This window comes from Lytechinus pictus, chromosome 1 (genome assembly GCF_037042905.1).
Source record: "Lytechinus pictus isolate F3 Inbred chromosome 1, Lp3.0, whole genome shotgun sequence".
NCBI classification, from domain to species: Eukaryota; Metazoa; Echinodermata; class Echinoidea; order Temnopleuroida; family Toxopneustidae; genus Lytechinus; species Lytechinus pictus.
The window spans coordinates 34,161,386-34,181,915 of record NC_087245.1 but is presented as its reverse complement, the minus strand read 5'-3'; positions in this window follow the sequence as shown (position 1 = coordinate 34,181,915).

The window sequence follows — 20,530 nt, the reverse complement described above, 5'->3', positions numbered from 1 at the left end:
TTGCTTTCCCCATGATCAACATCTCACCGTCAATAAGTTTCGATGCTTGTGTTGATTATTTCACCCTCCGTCTATGTAAAGGTAAGTAAATATATATCATTTTGAATGATTATATCATCTTGTTTTTCTTTTTTTTACAGTTAAAAGCCATGCTGCCATTTCGACCTCATTATATGAAGTACCTAATTAAATCAATCAGTATCAAATACGCGTGATGAAAATATAATATCAATACAAGCTACAATTATACATAAATGTATGCCGAGAATTAAAAACATTATCAAGCCTCTGATCATTATCATTGATATAATATGATAATTATCAAAATTTACCCCATGATTTCGAAAAAGAAGAAACAAAACGTTATATCTATTGCCATAAAAATGCCTAAAAATGATCGAGCAAATTAAAAAAAAAATTGAAATATTAATTTTATCGTCGTTATTTAATGGCAGTTTAGCGATATTTCTTTTCCATTCCATGTATCCAGGAGCGATCTTGTGACAAAGCAATTACTGAACGATGACCCGGAGAGAACAATGGCGTACAGACACGACTGTTGATATGATTTCAAGGGCTTAATCAATAAATCTATGTGGTATATATTTTTTCTTTGAAGGCTGGATAAGATTAAAGACAATGTTGATAATGATCATTTTTATTTACTCAGTTTAGCCACTTCGTATCAGCATTTATTGGCAGTCTCCTTCGAGGGTGGTACTTGTTCAATAGAGAATACATCATGATACCAATTGCTAATGGCTCTACATTATATAACGTTTATACCCAAACAGGCAAACAGCTCCAAGTGGACCCATGTTGACATAATTATGTCGTAAATATGATGTTGTTATATATTATTGATAGCTCGTATTTACTGAAAATAACCACTCGTTTGGGTTTTTTTGCGTTATTCCAGCGGCTGATGCATTTTAATTATAATGTTAAAATGATTATCATTTTTACCTCTTTAGGTGATGTTGGCAGTCTTCTATTGACCTTGCTTACTTTGGCAATTATTTTTTAAAGCCTCATGAATACCTCTTTACCGCACCCTGTACCCGGATATGTTTTTTTTTTCCTCTCGGAAGCAGAGCAAATGATACAAAAACATAAGTCTAATACATACTTATTCAAATCAACAATTAATTAATTATATAAACGATTGTATTTCCTCTTTTCAGAATTTCTAATACTTTTTTTCTGTCTGGATACATTTTGTTTATAATATGAACAATGGTTCTTCTATTTTTCACTAAGGGAAACCACTTCAGCTGGTATTGGCCGTCCTCTATATTACTTATAACTTTTAACCTTTACTGTCTTTTCATTTCAGGCTTGATACTTTTTTTACATGAATATTTATAATGACTGTCATTTTCCAGGTTAGACAAGTCCGTTTTTCATCGACCCTGCTATCATTACCAAAACATATTCCCAACATCCCATTCCTCCCTGCCCTATTAACACGGTAAATTTATTTTTTCTCTCATTCTCTGCATGAAGCAGAACGGCTGATGCAAAAACAAAAGTTCAATATATTTACTCATTGGAATTTCCTGATTAATAATGTAATTCAAGTGTATTTATTTCTTTCGTAACTACTCATTTTTTTCTTTCCCGACTTGCTTTATATCAATTATGAAAATTAATATTTTTTTTAACCGAGAGAAATCACTTTAGCTGATGTTAATGGTCTGCTATTGATCTTGGTAACACTTTAACTTTTCGTAGGTTAGCCATTTCCCTTTTATTGGAATCCATAGGCCTTGTTAATTTGTTTGGGATAACCTTTAATAAAGACCCTTTTCCTTGTGTATAAACTTCGGCTTTTAGGAGCGGTTTTTCTAGCGGCCATTTATTGCATTTTACTACAGGGTTCCAAACCCATCAGTGAAATCAGAGAAAATTATTTTACTTTTTTCCAGTCAGGGAAAAATCAGGGAATTCGATAAAATAGAATACCTCAAATAAGGGGAAAATCGGGGAAATTTTATTGGCCCAAATGTCGAAAGCACGGTAGTCAAACAGACTATTTTGTTGCATATCAAAACAGCATCCACTGAATGACGAGTTATGGTGTTTTTTGCGTGTAGCCTCTTTGACTGCAGTACAAAATTTGTTGCTGAAAATACATGTAATTCATTCCAACAACTTACAAAACATGCGAAACTGGGAATGGGTTTAAACAATTATCAGGGAATTTTTAAACTTCATCAGGGAAAAATCAGGGAATTTTGATTTTGAAAAACTGGGAACCCTGTATTATTTCTCTTCCATTCTCGAAATGCAAAGCGGCTGAACAGAATGGGAAAGTACAGTTTGAAATCTACTTTTAAATCATATATTTGATTTACATTCATCAAATTATTATTTTTTTTTTATATTGGCATTACTTTTTCGTAACTTGTATATGTGACGATCTTTATTCTCTGTTCAAGCTTGATGCGTTTTTCGCCAAGGGTAACTACTTCAGCGATTATCGGCGGTTTTTCAACTTTCCAGCTCATATGAAATATATGATTTTACCCTTACTCTTGATAATAACTTTTATTTATTTGCCCAGTATAGCCAGTTCAACCTTTGGTGGAGTTTTTCCAGGGCCTTTGTTAACATTGTCTTTATACGATTAAAATATCAATAACCTGTACTGGCCGCACAGAAACGCTGTTATCGCTAACAATGCACTAACGTACAGAGGCCCTGTTACAACCGGTAATGTGGTAGCGATGTCTACTGTTGCAACAATGCATTACTTGCACATTAAAATAAATGTTTTGACTTCACAATCCGAAAGATGTGACTGGGCTTAATGTTAGTGCTCTGTTAGGCTAACAACGTTTATGTGCGGCCGGCACTGATTTAGTTGGTAGCTACTTCAGCATTTATTGGTAGTCTTCCATTGGCATTACTCTCTTAAAATGTTATAATATTTCTTAATTCTGCTTCTATTCGTCCTAACAAGCTTCTATAAATAGTATTCCAATGTGCCCTGCCTTTAAACATGATAATTTTTATTTCCGTTCTTTCATTCTCAAAAGCAGAGTGGCTGATAAGAGACGGAATGTCCCAGTAAGAAAACCCTGTTAATAGAAAATGTGAATACATGCCTAGGATTGTCGAGTTCTGGAAGTGTGGCCCTCGGAACGTTTTTGTGTCAACCCGCCAAACTGTCAGGTGATCTAGTTCAAAGGTTTGGTAGTGTTCTACTTTTTCAAATTTGTCTGAAGACTTGCCTTAAGCTTGTAGTTTAGATATTGATCAGTGTTAAGTGATATTCTTCTGAGAACCTACGTTAAGTATTATTTAACTTATTCAATTGTGCCAATAAATATCGCAGAAGCAGAATTCGTTTAATTAACAACACATATGCACAAGTTTAACTGCAGTGAATTATATATTTGTGTCTTTAAATATAACAATTGTCATTATTTTGTTCTCTTCTCATTGTACCGGTATTCGTAATCGTTGTTGGTATTCATAATCATTTTTTGTGTGTTTTCTTTAAATTCCACAGTTTTCACGGAATTCAGAGTCCTCAAGTTATCTGGAACTTGTTTCGAAATATGCACATGGAGTGAAAAGTATGTTTCAACTTTAAGACTCGATTCCTGTAGAAGTTTGTGCTCTAATTTATTCACCGTCGACCTCACTACATCCATGGACAGGGTCACGCCTCCTCCAATGATGAAATTGAGAAATATAGACAAGACCTGCCGAGTTCTCATTAAATGCTTGATATACAGTAGATTATGGACACGGAGAAAAACACCATTAGGTACCATTCTTTGGCGATACTTTCCTCATATTCATACGGTTGAATATTATTTGGAAGGACTCCAGATGCAGAATCAGTGTAGTACAATATTCTTTCGTGTGCGGACTAGACAAAATTTTCAAGGCAGATCGAGCTTCGCCGAGACTAATCCGAACCTTACGGGAGGTTTGTTGATGGGTCTCTGGACGGTTGTTCTCCCCTTGATTTATCAATTTGAATTTGATAATATTGTGAATATGAGCGAACAGAGACATGCTTGTGGAGCTATGGAAAATACGTTATCACTGGATCTGACAGGAACCTTTTGTTTGGAGCTGAAATATGTTACTGTGAACATGGTAGGAACCGTGCTGTGAAGTGTGAACGTGGATACATGACAAAATCAGAGAGAGAGAGAGGACAGATGCCAGACTGAACAAACGTTGCTGTATGAGTGAGTCCATTTTACCCCTAGAACAATACGGCAATTTCACTTAATGATCTTAATGAAACATTGACATTTATGGATATGGGTTACAGTTAGGTTTTAGTGCCAGGATTCGTAGAGTAAGTTAATTAGGCAAAATGATAGGGTCCCCCTATAGGAGCCTGACCGAAGCTTGATCTTAGCCTATCTCCATAAATGTTATTGTGTCATATCAAGAAGATTGCTTTGTTGTCACCTACGGGTAATCGAATTCGTTTGAATATTTTTTTAGTGTTAATGTGCCGAAAGCTTTACAACTTTTTTTAAAAGAAAAAGGTGGTAAGGCTTTTCCCCGAAAAATCTCGTTGCATTGTCCGTTAGCTCAGATTCGGCGTACTATCTTACATGGGCGGTGCCGCAGGGAGGGGGCGGGGACGCGGCCTCCAGTGATGTTTTTTCAAGTTTTTAATGAAAATTACCAGAGGAGAAAATACAAAAATGAATAATAAAAGAAAACTTTAAAGGAAAGTGTTTGGTCATTTAACTCCATTAGAATACTATTATTTAATCGAGGAGGAAACCGATGTCATCTCTAAATCGTCTTGCCCCTATACCCCGGCGCCGCTCCTGGGTAATAATGCTTTCCCATGTCAAGATTTGGCAGGTGAAACCATCGTAGCAAGCACAAATGATATTCAGTTATTCGGGCGTTAATCGGTTTCGTATCCGAATGACACAGACATCACGTTTGCCCAAGTACGAGTATCCGTCACGAAAGTTTATCAGGTGAGATTTTTACATTGATTTTGTCTATTTGATTATTTTTTTTCGTTTGGTTGATTTTAGGGCAGCTGCCCGGGAGGATTTAAGTGCTATAACTAAGTAACTTTCTGTAATATTTGATTATGCAATGTCAATTTCATGCGCCCTTTTTCTGAATGTCTACATTACTTATCGTAAAGAAAATAGTATGGCTCAGTGCACAGTTCCATAACAGAGTTCTAAACCCCGTGGGGAATTATCTCCCCATGGTAATCCTCAATATTAAGTCAAGTGTGAGTGAGATTGGTTCATGAATATTTAGGTCTAACATGATCGGTATTCTGACAAAGAGTCAATATTCAAAGTCAATATGTGGACAATGACAATAATAATTTTGAATTACAATTCTTCCTCGATGTAGATCTCGTCTTAATATGCTCAGATTTTTATGTGCCATTCTCGTAATTCTTGTTCGATGGAAATTATAACAACAGTCCCACGCACATGTAGAAATATATCTAGAAATCGTTACCAATATGGACCTCATGGAAGTATTCTTCTACTTTACTTACAAGGAAAATATTATTGTTCAGTGCACGGTCCCCTATCAGAATTCCAAACCCCGTGGAAATGTTTTTCCCCATGGTAATAGTAAGTAAGTGTGAGTAAGATTGGGTGGTTCATAAATATTTAGGTCTAACATGATCGGTATTCTGACAAAAAGCAATAGACCTATTCAAAGTCAATATGTGGACAAGGACAATAATAATTTTAAATTACAATTCTTCCTCAATGTAGATCCCGTCTTGATATGTTCAGATTTTGTATGTACCATTCTTGTTCGATAGAACTTATAACAACAGTCCCACGCACATGTAGTAATAGATCTAGAAATCGTAGCCAATTATGACCTCATGGAAGAATAGTATTGTTATGTTGACAAAACTGAAAACCTGTTTTATATTTTTGTTATATACGTAAAATAATACTGTACCCTACCATGGTTGTTGCTCAAAGAATCGTGGATTATAGAAGGGAAAGGGCCATACGCGCATACAAAGGCACTAATGGTTACAGTAGCAGAATACATGGCATATACTTAGGCCTAACTTTCTTTCCGTTTGTAGATCTAGATAAAACATAAGTGAATAAATAATCCCCAAAATGTTTACCACATGGCGATGATGGTGGTTATAATAGCGATAATAATGTTCTTTTTAAAATGAAAAAGATTTTTTTATATTCTAGATATAATGCATAATTCATACATGTATATCACACTTAGAAACCATTATCATAACCGAGCAATTTTTTCAATATGATTTTTTATGTTTATGTTATCATAACCGAGCAATTTTATTAATATGATTTTTGATTTTTATGTTCGGGTATGGAATAACACAAATATATGTTCAGCACTAGCCAGGAGGCTTTTGGACAGTAAAAAAAAAATCATTCATTTTAATCATTTCGTCTCCATGTCAACCTTAGCAAAGTCATGTAAATTGATCAAAGTTTTTCAGGAGTTTTTTGCCTGGAGAAAAATATATGATTCATGATTTTAATGAATCAATGAATTTTATCGAGCTGGTTTGTCAGGCGAAGTTCCAGGTTTTGTAGGGGAAAAAATCATACAACTAGGCCCCAATGGGTTCCTGACTAAAACTTGCTGGGATAGATATAATCTCGAAAAGATTGATGCAGTTTCATCCAAAGGTGTCTTAATGTCAACGTGGCTTTGATAGTACGACCTGTTTTGAAAAAAAAAGTTGAGGTTGCGCGTTATTTATAATCGTTCAGCTTTTTGCCGTCTGACGTTATGCTTTCAGCTAGCGAAAAACTTAACTGTTAATACATAGGCTATACTAAAAAAGTATTGTTCAGCCACTCGTTCATTCGTCGAGTCTCATGTACGATCATTTGTTGAGTCTCTCGTACGATCATCCGTTTTGCGTTGAGCCATTCTGATCAATAATTGTGCACAAGATAATCGTCTCGTTCGTCTGAATTATTACAGTAAGCTTTATTTCATTTGAACTCTTTTGACAAATTATGTATATATACAAACCAATTGCTGGTGTAAGTCTATATCTAACCATTCGTTATTAACATTGCTGTTATTCAAATTTCGTAATTTTGGTTTGACATTTTATTACAGAACCACATATCTATGCACTTTTGACTTAATAAAGTGGTGGAGACATAGGTTTGAGTAAAGTTGCCGTGAATTTTAGAGATACATGGAAGGGACTTTAGACAAGTAATGTATATACTGAGGCTAACATCGATGATCATAATCAAACTAGCAACAACATTTGTTTAATATTTTCTATTGATAGATCTAGGTCATAAATATAAATACCAACAAACAGGATGATCAATATCAAGTGATAACATTCCTTCATGTGTTTTTTTTTCATTCTAGATCTGCATGGTGCATGTTTTATATATTAAATGCCAAAACAGTCAGAACCAAACTATATTTTAATATAAATTTCTTGTTTATGTTACAGGTCTGGCTGGAATGACAATACATCTGGACATAGCTTTGAAGAGAAGCTTCTACAACCAAGTCGACTAGAAAAAAAATCTTAATTGGAAATTATATCCAGCTCTGCGAGAGTATTTTTATTCCGTGGAAAAACAGCAATTTTACATCATTATCGAACGATCTCATACAACCAACGAGGTTTAATGTAACTGAACATTCAATTACATCCTTAATGAGGAAAAGAATTAAATATAATAAACCAGTTGTATACATGTAGTATTCTGGTAGGTTATTGATGATTGTGGGGTTTACTACTGTATATTGATATCTAGTAGCGAAGATATGTACCGGACTGCAAAAGTAATATTTCTAGAGTTTTACTTGTAATGATAGATGCTTTGAGAGCAAGGATATATATATAATATGTATTTTATTTCACAGATTTCCTGCAATAAAGCCTCCTTCCTTCTACCAATAGCTTCGTCACCCTTCCATCAGAGAGCAGTTTACCCTATCTATCATTAGCTTCGCCACATTTTCATCAGAGAGCAACTAGTCTCCTTCCATCTTCTACTAATTTCGTAATAGTTTTTTTAAAGAGCAACTAGTCGTTCTCCATCTACCACTTACTTCGTCACCCTTTCACCAGAGAGCAACTAGTCTCTTCCATCCACCACAAGCTTCGTCACCCTTTCACCAGAGAGCAACTAGTCTCTTCCATCCACCACAAGCTTCGTCACCCTTTCATCAGAGAGCAACTAGTTTCCTTCCATCTACTACTAGCTTCGTCACCATCCCATCAAAGAGCAATTTGTCTCCTTTCAACTACCACCAACATCAACGCCCTTTCATCAGAGAGCAACAAGGTAACAAGCGTTCTTCTATCTGTCAATAGCTTCGTCTCCCTTTTATCAAATAGCCTTCCTCCTTCTACCACTAGCTTTGCCATTCTTTCATTAGAGAGAAATTAATATCCTTCCATCTTCCACTAGCTTCGTCACCTTTTCACCAGAGAGCAACTAGTTTCCTTCATCTACCGCTAGATTCGTCACCATCCCATCAGAGAACAGTCTCCTTCCTTCTACCACTAGCTTTGTCACCATTTCATCAGAGAGCAACTAGTCTCCTTCTATCTTCCACTAGCTTCGTCACCCTTTCACCATAGAGCAACTAGTTTCCTTCATCTACCACTTGCTTCGTCACCCTTTCATCAGAGAACAACTAGTCTTCGTCTATCTTCCACTAGCTTCGTCACACTTTCATCAGAGTGCAACTAGTCATCTTCCATCTACTTTTAGCTTCGTCACCCTTTCATCAGATAGCCTTCTTCCTTCTACCACTAGCTTTGTCATCCTTTCATCAGAGAGCAACAAGTCTCCTATCTTCCACTAGCTTCGCCACCCTTTCACCATAGAGCAACTAATTTCCTTCATCTACCACTTGCTTCGTCGCCCTTTCATCAGAGAACAACTAGTCTCCTTCCATCTTCCACTAGCTTCGTCACCCTTTTATTAGAAAGCAGTCTCCTTCCTTCTACCACTAGCTTCGTGACCCTTTCATCAGAGAGCAGTCTCCTTCTATCTTCCACTTGCTTCGTCACCCTTTCATCAGAGAGCAACTAGTCTCCTTCCATCTTCTACTAGCTTCGTCACCCTTTCATCAGAGCGCAACTAGTCTCTTTCCTTTCACCAAGAGCCTTGTAACCCTTTCATTAGAGAGCAACTAGTTTCCATCCATCTTCCATGAGCTTCGTCACCCGTTCATCAGAGAGCAACTAGTCTCCTTATCTACTACTAGCTTCGTCATCCTTTCATCAGATAGCCTCCTTCCTTCTACCACTAGCTTCTTCACCTGTTCATCAGAGAGCAGTCTACTTCCATTTACCACCAGATTCATCACCATTTCATCAGAGCGCAACTAGTCTCTCTCCTTTTCCCAAGAGCCTCGTCACCCTTTCATTGGAGAGCAACAAGTGTTCTTCAATCTGCCACTAGCTTTGTCTCCCTTTCACCAGAAAGCAACTAGTTTCCTTGATCTACCACTAGCTTCGTCTTCCTTTCACCAGAAAGCAACTAGTTTCCTTGATCTACCACTAGCTTCGTCTTTCTTTCACCAGAGAGTAAGTAGTCTCCTTCATCTACCACTAGCTTCATCACCCTTTCACCAGAGAGCAACTGGTCTCCTTCCATCTTCTACTAGCTTCGTCACCCTTTCATCAGAGAGCAACTAGTCTCCTTCCATCTTCTACTAGCTTCGTCTTCCTTTCATCAGAGCGCAACTAGTCTCTTTCCTTTCACCAAGAGCCTCGTCACCCTTTCATTAGACAGCAACAAGTGTTCTTAAATCTGCCACTAGCTTCGTCTCCCTTTCACCAGAGAGCAACTAGTTTCCTTCATCTACCACTAGCTTCGTCACCCCTTCATCAGAGAGCAACTGGTCTCCTTCCATCTACCACAAGCTTCGTGACCCTTTCACCAGAAAGCAACTAGTTTCCTTGATCTACCACTAGCTTCGTCTCCCTTTCACCAGAAAGCAACTAGTTTCCTTGATCTACCACTAGCTTCGTCTTCCTTTCGCCAGAGAGTAAGTAGTCTCCTTCACCTACCATTAGCTTCGTCACCCTTTCACCAGAGAGCAACTAGTCTCCTTCCATCTTCTACTAGCTTCGTCACCCTTTCATCAGAGAGCAACTAGTCTCCTTCCATCTTCTACTAGCTTCGTCTTCCTTTCATCAGAGCGCAACTAGTCTCTTTCCTTTCACCAAGAGCCTCGTCACCCTTTCATTAGAGAGCAACAAGTGTTCTTAAATCTGCCACTAGCTTCGTCTCCCTTTCACCAGAGAGCAACTAGTTTCCTTCATCTACCACTAGCTTCGTCACCCCTTCATCAGAGAGCAACTAGTCTCCTTCCATCTACCACAAGCTTCGTGACCCTTTCATCAGAGAACAACTACTTTCCTTATCTACTACTAGCTTCGTCACCATCCCATCAGAGAGCAGTCTCCTTCCATCTTCCACTTGCTTCGTCACCCTTTCACCAGAGAGCAACTAGTTTCCTTCCATCTACCACTAGCTTTGTCACCCTTTCATCAGAGAGCAACCAGTCTCCGTCCATCTTTTACTAGCTTCGTCACCCTTTCATCAGAGCGCAACTAGTCTCTTTCCTTTCACCAAGAGCCTTGTAACCCTTTCATTAGAGAGCAACTAGTTTCCTTCCATCTTCCATTAGCTTCGTCACCCGTTCATCAGAGAGCAACTAGTCTCCTTATCTACTACTAGCTTCGTCATCCTTTCATCAGATAGTCTCCTTCCTTTTACCACTAGCTTCTTCACCTGTTCATCAGAGAGCAGTCTACTTCCATTTACCACCAGATTAATCACCATTTCATCAGAGCGCAACTAGTCTCTCTCTTTTTCCCAAGAGCCTCGTCACCCTTTCATTTGAGAGCAACAAGTGTTCTTCAATCTGCCACTAGCTTTGTCTCCCTTTCACCAGAAAGCAACTAGATTCCTTGATCTACCACTAGCTTCGTCACCCTTTTATTAGAAAGCAGTCTCCTTCCTTCTACCACTAGCTTTGTGAACCTTTCGTCAGAGAGCAGTTTCCTTCATCTACCACTAGCTTCGTCACCCTTTCATCAGAGAGCAACCAGTCTCCTTCCATCTTTTACTAGCTTCGTCACCCTTTCATCAGAGCGCAACTAGTCTCTTTCCTTTCACCAAGAGCCTCGTCACCCTTTTATTAGAGAGCAACAAGTGTTCTTCAATCTGCCACTAGCTTCGTCTCCCTTTCACCAGAGAGCAACTAGTTTTCTTCATCTACCACTAGCTTCGTCACCCCTTCATCAGAGAGCAACTAGTCTCCTTCCATCTACCACAAGCTTCGTGACCCTTTCATCAGAGAACAACTAGTTTCCTTATCTACTACTAGCTTCGTCACCATCCCATCAGAGAGCAGTCTCCTTCCATCTTCCACTTGCTTCGTCACCCTTTCACCAGAGAGCAACTAGTTTCCTTCCATCTACCACTAGCTTTGTCACCCTTTCATCAGAGAGCAACTAGTCTCCTTCAACTACCACTAGCTTCGTCACCCTTTCACCAGAGAGCAACTAGTTTCCTTCATCTACCACTTGCTTCGTCACCCTTTCACCAGAGAGGAACTAGACTCCATCCATCTACCACTCGCTTCGTCACCCTTTCATCAGAGAACAACTAGTCTCCTTCCATCTTCCACTAGCTTCGTCTTCCTGTCATCAGAGCGCAACTAGTTCCCTTCATCTACCACTAGCTTCGTCACCCCTTCATCAGAGAACAACTAGTCTCCTTCCATCTACCACTTGCTTCGTCACCCTTTCACCAGAGAGCAACTAGTTTCCTTCCATCTACCACTAGCTTTCTCACCCTTTCATCAGAGAGCAACTAGTCTCCTTCAACTACCACTAGCTTCGTCACCCTTTCACCAGAGAGCAACTAGTTTCCTTCATCTACCACTTGCTTCGTCACCCTTTCACCAGAGAGCAACTAGTTTCATTCCTTCTACCACTTGCTTCGTCACCATTTCATCAAAGAGCAACTAGCCTCCTTCTATCTTCCACTAGCTTCGTCACCCTTTCTACATAGAGCAACTAGTTTCCTTTCTTCTACCACTTGCTTCGTCGCCCTTTCATCAAAGAGCAACTAGTCTCCTTCTATCTTCCACTAGCTTCGTCACCCTTTCTCCATAGAGCAACTAGTTGCCTTCATCTACCACTAGCTTCGTCACCCTTTCATCAGAGAGGAACTAGACTCCATCCATCTACCACTCGCTTCGTCAACCTCTCATCAGAGCGCAACTAGTCTCTTTCCTTTCACCACGAGCTTCCTCACCCTTTTATCAGAGAACAACTAGTCTCCTTTCACATACTACGAGCCTCGTCACCCGTTCATCGGATAGTCCCCTTCCTTTTACCGCTAGCTTCGTCACCCTTTTATCAGAGAGCACCCTCTCCTTCCATCTAAAACTAGCTCCAATACCCTTCCATCAGAGAACAACTAATTTTGCTTTCACCATGATCATAGATACTCAACATCTCACCGTTGATAAGTTTCGATGCTTGTGTTGGTTATTTCACCCTTCGTCTATGTAAAGGTAAGTAATCATTTTGAATGATATATCATCTCGTTGTTTTTTTTTCGGGTTAAAAGCCATGCTGCCATTTCGACCTCATTATTTATCTTATCAAATCAATCAGTATCAATACGCATGATGAAAATATAATATCAATAAAAGTTACAAATAAACTTGAATGTATGCCGAGAATTAAAAATATTATGAAACGTCTGATCATTATCATTGATATAATGTGACAATTATCTAAATTTACCCCATGATTTCGAAAAAAAGTTATATCTATTGCCATAAAACTGGCTAATGCCTAAAACTTATCGAGCAAATTGTAAAAACAAATTGGAAAGTATAATTTTCTCGTCGTTATTTAATGGCAGCTTAGCGATATTTCATTTCCATTCCATGTATTCAGGAGAGATCTTGTGACAAAGGAATTGCTGAACGATGACCCGGAGAGAACACTGGCGTATAGAAACGAATATTGAATATGATTTCAAGGGCTGAGTTAATAAATCTATGTGGTATATATTTTTTCTTTGTAGGCTGGATAAGATCAAATACAATGTTAATAATAATCATTCTTATCTTCTCAGATTAGCCACTTCGCGTCAGCATTTATCGGCAGTCTTCTACGAGAGTAGTACGTGTTCAATAAAAAAATATGATACCAATTGCTGACGACTCTAAATTACGTTACCCAAAGAGGCAAACAGCTCCCAGCGGACCAAAGTTGACATAATCATGTCGTAATTATAATATTGTTATACACTACTAATAAATCATATTTACTCAAAGTAGCCACTTGGTTTCTATTGGCAGTATCCCAGCGCCAGGATGCATTTTGATAACAATATGAATAATCTTCATTTTTTTAACAGAGCAAAGCGTATCAAGTGATGTTGGCGGTCTTCACCCTATTAACGTTGGTAAGATTTTCTTTAAAGCCTTACAAATAAACCTTAACCATGCACTGTGCTCAGTTAACAAGGTATGTTTTCATTTCCTTATCTCATCAGAAGCATATCGGATGATACGAAAACATAAGTCCAATATGTACTTGACGAAATTTATAATTGGTAAATTATGAAATCAACTGTATTTTTCCGTTTTCCCAAACTTCTGATATATGTTTTTCTCTTTCCTGTCCAGGTTCATTTTGATTATGATATGAACAATGATTTGTTTTCTTCTTGTTACCGAGAGAAACGACTCCAGCTAATATTGGCATCTTCTGTTGGTCCAGCTAAGTGCTAAAATTATTAATGATTTGTTTTCTTAGGTAGCCATTTCAGCGTTTATTGGCGCCTTCAAGAGGCATTGCTGAATATGGTGAACGATCCTTCATATTGAATGTTTTTTCGTGTATTACTACTAACTTCAAGGTTTTTTTTAGGTCAGCGGTCATATTCACGTACTATGATATTGTTTCGTTTCTTAAAAAAAAACGGCTGGAAAGCTTTTTGAAATGTACTTTTAATTATACATTTATATCTTTATCAAACTATTGTTATTTATTCTTGGCATGTATTGTGAGCTCATGACTGTGTATAACTTCTAATATACTCTCTTTTCAAGCTTGATATGTTTTTAACATGAATATTTTATTCCAAGGGAAACCACTTCAAGTTTCAATCTTGGTTTATTTCTCCACAAGAGATCAGATAAAATGCAGCATACATAAAATAGACAATGAATAACAATGTACATCAAATAAGTTGTAGAAAATGATGAGGGAAATAGCCAAAAAAGGAAGACAGCTTGTGACAGGCCAACCTATTACCGAAAAAAGTACTTGAACATTAAAAAACATCAAATCACGGTTATAGGTTACCCCCCCCCAAAAAAAAAAAAACACCCCAAAACAACCACACACCACATCTAAACCGGATGGGATAGAGAGAGAGCCAGAAAGATATCTATGAATCTGATAATACATTTTTTGTCTTTGAAAAACAGATACCTTAGGGCTTACTTGAATATGAGAAGGGATTGAATTCACTTCTGCCGATGTTGTCGCTCTTCTATTGATCCTGCTAAAATTAGTAATGACTTTCAGTTTCTTAGGTTAGCTATTTCAGCTTTTATTAGCATCTACAGGCCTTGATCAGGTGTATGGTATAACCTTTTAATAAATACATTTATTTCCCAGTGTGTAAACTTCGACGTTTAGTTGCGGTCTTCCAGCGGCCATACTATGAAATATGTTATTGTTTCTTTCTTATATTTTAGAAAAGCATTGCGGCTGAAAGTAAGAAGGGAAAATTGTACTTTCCAATTTAATTTCAAATCCTATATTTTACGTATCTTTATCAAGTTATGCGTTTTTTATCCTTGGTATTATACTTTTCGTAACTTGCAGCTTTTCGAAATTTGTATCACATCTTTATTCTCTTATCATGCTTGATTCAATTGTAACATTAATTGATGATGACTCTTATTTGCCAAGAACAACCACCTCATCTAGTATCGGTGGTTTCCAGCTTTCCTGCTTATATAATTAATATGATATTACCATACTCTTGAAATAACTCTTATTTATTTGTCCAGGGGATGGCCACCTTACCTTTTAACAGTGTTTTTTTTTCTTCATCGTCTTCGATATCGTTACCATTAACTGATTAACACACCAGAACTTACACATAGCCGCGTCAGCACTTATTGGCGGTCTTCCATTTTTAGCCCTTTTAATTATGTTATAATATTCCTTAACCCCCTGTCTCTTTCGTCCTAGCCATAGCCAATCCAGCGTATATATGTGGTGTCGAGCCGGCTGCCCAGCTATTAAACTTTTTTCCCCCTTCGTTCTTTCTCAAAGGCAGAATGGTTGAAGCAGACTATCAATCAATTGTAAATTACCAATATAATGAATGAATTTAAATCGATCTTTGGACCTATAATTGCAGGTTTCTTCAAACACCCCATAATAGAGTGAATCCCATTTAAGAAAATGCATGTTAATTGGTTGTTATCAGCAATCAAGTTCAATTCCGTTTCAGGTAACTTCTAATAGATTTCTTTTCTTTTTTTAGGTTGGATGCGTTATCGTGATATTGAACACGACAGCTATTCAGCCAGGATAACCATTTCAGATTTATTGGCGGTCTTTCAGAATAAGAGGCCTTGATTGACATGCTTCCTTCACTGAATAATTAATCTTATTTACTTTATCGGCAAGTCTTCTGTTTCTTGTTTGTTCATAACGACATGATTTCTGCATTTATTAATCCTTGGTAGCCACGTCAGGTTGTAATGGTGGGCTTTCAGCTCTGCGAAATTCCCCCCATTCTAAAAAAGGAGGGGGAAATAAATTAATTGCAACTAATAACTAACCATTAATTATCTTGCAGCAGAGTATGTTTAACATAATGTCATTATGACCCTTAACATTACTTATCTGATTTTATGACTACTGATAAATCACACACTCTTCAGCCTTATGGATGCATTTTAACATATTCATAATTATGGTTTATCGCTTGTTTTCTGTAATCAAAGCGAATCTCAAGACTTGTGATGTTATGATGTTATACTACCCTTAAAGTAACCCATGAAATTTTTATCGGTGACTTTGCTCAAGATTGTAAGTGATTATTTCCCTTATAGGCCTAATTTACCGAAGGTGACCGCTTGGGCATCACATCCGGTAGACTGGGGGTGCTCTGGGTGCACGTGCACCCTCCCGCTGAGGTAGAGGAGTTCCGACACTGGCAGGCCAAACGAAATTTGTACCCCTTCTTCTGCTTTCAACAGCTGATTTTCCAAACTGTAGTTCCACCTCCCTAAGATGCACCCCCAATACCACTTCAGTTCTACCTCCCCATGCTCAAACCAGCCTACGCCCTTGGATATGACCTAGGGCCTGGGTTATAATTTTGTTTAAGTTTTTTTCTTAATTTTTTTTTTCTGATTTGATTTCTCGTTTCATTATCATAATTTACTTGGATCTTTATTTTGTTCGTTGTTCTTGTTATTTCGATCGAAAGTTTTTCCTGTTTTTAATTTGTTCTGATGTTGATTTCTCGTTTTGATCATTACTATACGTTTAAATGGATCTTGATTTTGTTTGATGCTCTTGTTATTTCGATCAAAAATCTTTTCTGTTTTTGATTTGTTCTGATCTGATTGAATTTTGAGTCGTTTTGATCATTATTAGACATTTAAATGGATCTTTATTTTGTTCGTTGCTCGTGTTATTTTGAGCAAACCATGTTTTTGCACAATTTAACCCGTTTGTGCACATTTTTACCTAATTGTGCCTATTTTTGTGCCTACATGTTTAAGTTCCTATTTGTGCTTACATGACTATTTTGTGTTTCAATGTAGGCCTGTAATAAAGTGACTATGTATATATATATGTTCCTATATTTGTGTATATTTGTATTAGTTGTGCCTATGTATTGTGCAGGTATGTGAACTTTGTTATTATTTATCCTATCATCATACACCATCCATTATTCACGGGGATTTTAAACTAATCATATTAAGCATCGCATAATTTAGTTATTTCACTTTTTGTTATACGTGTAATCATCTTTTATTTATACTAACCCGGGGTCATGCTGCTACCTTCACGCGGTGACTCTGTTACGTGCAAGGGCGTCACTAGCCAGGCGGGTGCGAGATACAGATAACTCTGCCGAAATTTTAATGCGCCCACAGACTTCCGGAAAAAAAATTGTTTACATATGATAAAAAAAGAATCCTAGGTGAAATATTTACCAGTGGAAAAAATATTCAGTTGTTAACTTGGTACACAAAATCTGGTAACGCACTTGCACAACTAAAGCAGCCATTAACACGACGATGTCCTACTTTTATTTCCATTTAATTTCTCATTTTCTCTTGTGATGTTACAATTCAATCATCAAGATCATCCAATGGCATTTGAAAAATATCTCACTAGAAGTATGTAATTCTTGGAATTTATGTAAGCGTTAGCTAATCTGATTTAATGTGTAATGATAATCGTACTCGATTAAATCCTTGTTTTTTCTCGCCTGGGTAGCAGAGCGAGACTAAAGGCGCCGCTTTTCCGACGACGGCGGCGGCGGCGTCAATTACAATGAAGTTTTTCAAATAAAATCATAACTTAGAAAGTAAAATAATACTATGTGGACCTAGTTCATGAAACTTGGGCATAGGGGTAGCAGAGCGAGACTAAAGGCGCCGCTTTTCCGACGGCGGCGGTGGCGTCAATTACAATGAAGTTTTTCAAATGAAATCATAACTTAGAAAGTAAAATAATACTATGTGGACCTAGTTCATGAAACTTGGGCATAAGGGTAATGAAGTATTACTGAACATCCTGCCGAGTTTCAGGTTACATCATCAAGGTCAAAGGTCATTGAGGGTGAATGAGCTTTGGCCATTTTAGGGGTATTTGTTGAATTACTATCAAAAATTGAAAGCTTATGGATATAGTTCATGAAATGTGGACGTAGGGATAATTAAGTATCACTGATCATCTTGCACAAGTCTTAGGCCATGTCATTTAGGGTCAGTGGACGTAGTGTTATATTGCTATATGAATGGTGTTTTTTTTATTTGGTTAATAATGATTTTATGGTCGTCTTCAAAGTCACCACTGCTGCTATATTAAATCGCGTAATGCAGGCGAGACTGCCGGAGGCGCTCCACTTGTTAATCCTAACGAGTCAGCTCGTGCTTCGCGCTCATTGCCTGTTCAGTGACATAATAATCTGCTCAAGAAGATGGGGCCCCATCAAGTCAATGGACAGATCGTTCTAATCGCGATTCGAGTAGTCATTATTTTGTTTGAGCGAGATACGCATCCTGTTCATGATAACAAAAAAGTGCTGAATATAAAAAAAAATCAGCTCTCGTATTATATGATCAATGAGATGCATATCCTCTTCATGAATCTCGCCGAACAGTCTTTCAAATCTCCCATTTTCAGGTCAGCATATTAAATGACAAGTTCACCCCAACATATTGATTTTGAATAAAAAAGGAGAAAACTCCAAGAAGCGTAACATTTACAATTTCATCAAAATAGGAAGTAAAATAAGAAAGTTATGACATTTTGACGTTGTTTGGGTTTTCTCTATTGATTCAAATCAACATTTTTTTCTGGGGCGGAATTGACCTTTGAATATTTTCATTCGCACTAATTGCTTAGTTTGATACACATCCTGCTCAAAATTACAAAAAGTGCTTAGAATTGAAGTATAAATCGCCAAAATATTTAAGTTTGTCGCGCTCACATCGTGTATTAATATTAAGATCCGTGTCATTTTTACAATTTTTGTCTCACGTAGACTATAGGCGCCGCTTTTCCGACGGCGGCTGCGGCGGCGTCAACATCAAATCTTAACCGAAGGTTAAGTTTTTTAAATGAAAGCATATCTTAGAAAGTTTATAAAGCCAGTTCATGAAACTTGGACATAAGATTAATCAAGTATTACTAAGCATTCTGCCTGAGTTTCAGGTCACACGAACAAGGTCAAAAGTCATTTAGGGTCAATGAACTTAGACCATGTTGGGGGAGTCAATATCGAAATCTTAACCTAAGGTTAAGTTTTTGAAATGTCATTATAAACTAAAAAGTATATGGACCTAGTTCATGAAACTTGGCCATAAGGGTAATCAATTATTACTAAACACCCTGAATGAGTTTCAAGTCACATGAACAAGGTCAAAGGTCATTAAGATCAATGAACTTTGGCCAAGTTGGGGGTATTTTTTGAATTACCATCATAACTTTGAAAGTTTATAAATATGATTCATAAAACTTAGACATAAGAGTAATCAAGTTTCACTGAACATCCTGTGCGAGTTTCAGATCACATGATTAAGGTCAAAGGTAATTAAGGTCAATGAACTTTGGCTATATCGTGGAGGTAATTATTAAATTGCTGTCATAACCTTCAAAGTTTATGGATATAGTTTATGAATTGTGGACATAGGGGTAATCAAGTATCACTGACAAGTCTTAGGTTACATGATCAAGGTCAAGTGTCATTTAGGGTCGATGAACGTTGTATCGTATCATTATATGAAAGGTATTTTTGTGAATAATTATCTTATAGTAGTTTTCAAAGACAGCACTGCTGCTATATTGAATCGCGTAATGCAGGTGAGACTGTCAGAGGCGCTCAACTTGTTCATTTTAAAGGGGTACTCCAGGCCGGTATTAATATGATTTGAACTGATACAGTAAAATCAGATAAACAAAACGCTGAAAATTTCATCAAAATGTCATAACAAAGTTATGCCTAACAATTACATTTTTGTTTATTTCTGTGAAACAGATTTATGCATGTCTTCAGGGATATGCAAGAAGCAAGTTGATTATTCTTGTGTATTTTATTATATAAAAAAATTAAATATTACAATTTTCTGTTCCAAAGATGTTAACAAACAAGGATTTCCTACTGATGTATAAGTTTTATAATCATTTCATACATTTTTTTAAAAATAAAGTGCAGATGCCCATTATTCTTGTACATATTCATGATGGCATACATACAACTGCTACACTACAATAATGCACAAACTTGAATTCAATAACTTTATTATTTTTCACTTGATAATTGTCTCACCTGCATAGTAGAGTGAGACTATAGGCGCCGCTTTTCTGACGGCGGCGGCGTATCAAATCTCAAATGATCTTAACCGAAGGTTGTTTTGAAATGACAGCATAACTTAGATCGTATATGGACTTAGTTCATGAAACTTGGACATAAGGTCAATCAAGTATACATCCTGCCCGAGTTTCAGGTCTCATAACCAAGGTAAAGGTCATTTAGGGTCAATGAACCTAGACCATGTTCGGGGAGTCAATATCGAAATCTTAACCTGAGGTTAAGTTTTTGAAATGACATCATAACTTTGAAAATATATGGACCTTATCAAAATTGGCCGTAAGGGTTATCAAATATTAGAGGAAGGAGGGGTAAGTTGTGACACTTTTTGCTTTTTGCATGTTAGAATTGATATGACTAATAATCTTGTAGAAATAAGTACC